Here is a 440-nt window from a genome sequence, read left to right as displayed (position 1 = left end):
ATAGATTAGGCTTTTCAAAAACTTGGCAACCCCTTTCAAAATATTTTCAGAGTAGAACCTTCGTAGCCCACTCGCGTCTGACTCTAATAATGTGATTCATATTTCGCAATTACCTAATTCCTTTAATTCAAACTGAATTTGAATTTTTAAACAGATACTCATACTATAATAATTCATTTACCTTACTAAATTTGGATTGAAGTTAATTTTTTATCAAGTTGCAAAAAAATAAAACCTTATTGTCCATTTGCAGGCCAATCCTTTTAATTTGGCACCTCATTTTTGAAAATCGCACAAACGATGCATAACTGATGACGTTCACAAAAAGATGCCCCTGTCTACTTTATCTCAATTGGCCGATAGCCATAAATTTGTCGTATCTTGAATGGCGTGCGAAATAACGGGTGATTTTTTTGAGGTTAGGATTTTCATGCATTAGT

The sequence above is a fragment of the Rhagoletis pomonella genome, unplaced genomic scaffold (genome assembly GCF_013731165.1).
Source record: "Rhagoletis pomonella isolate Grant_MI unplaced genomic scaffold, Rhpom_1.0 Rhpom_scaffold_00001, whole genome shotgun sequence".
NCBI lineage: Eukaryota > Metazoa > Arthropoda > Insecta > Diptera > Tephritidae > Rhagoletis > Rhagoletis pomonella.
The sequence above is the reverse complement of the archived record's forward strand: the minus strand, read 5'-3'. Positions refer to the sequence as shown.